The sequence below is a fragment of the Penaeus monodon genome, chromosome 20 (genome assembly GCF_015228065.2).
Source record: "Penaeus monodon isolate SGIC_2016 chromosome 20, NSTDA_Pmon_1, whole genome shotgun sequence".
NCBI classification, from domain to species: Eukaryota; Metazoa; Arthropoda; class Malacostraca; order Decapoda; family Penaeidae; genus Penaeus; species Penaeus monodon.
Genome location: NC_051405.1, coordinates 44,018,430 through 44,019,036, shown reverse-complemented (window position 1 = coordinate 44,019,036; position 607 = coordinate 44,018,430).

Here is a 607-nt window from a genome sequence, read left to right as displayed (position 1 = left end):
AATGACAACATAAAACAGAAATATTGTTGAACAGTAATCTTTATTGACTGGCTATATATACTTGTGGTAAACTGTTCATAAATTTCTTACATGGGAGTATTTAGGTTATCATTTTTCAGTCATTATATTTTGCTAAAGCTAATTCAAATTAAAAATGGCTTTATACTGAAGATCATTATACTGAAGACCATTATTTCCTCTCTGATTTCACCAGTTTACTTGAATTAAGAAACCTAAATGTCCCTTTTCCCATGCAAAATGCTTTGTGGATCTGTTATGTAATTTTGCATAAATTGTGTTGCTTTGGTCATATAAATAATGGAATGTCATTTGCAGATTTCACTCACAGAAAAGTTTTTTTTTTTCTTCTTGTTTGTTGAGAAAATGCTTATTTTCTCCATTTTACATAAATCATGATTTACATATCTAAAATGAATCTTGCCTTTTTATGAAATCTATTACCATAATTTTGAAAACAAACAGAAATAATAGGTTTTAAAATCAATATATCATCAGAATAAATTCTCTTAAGGGGCTTTATCCCCAAAAGAAAGAGAGAGAGAAAAAAAATCTTATCTTTACTATTAACAGTACAGTGATCACGGTT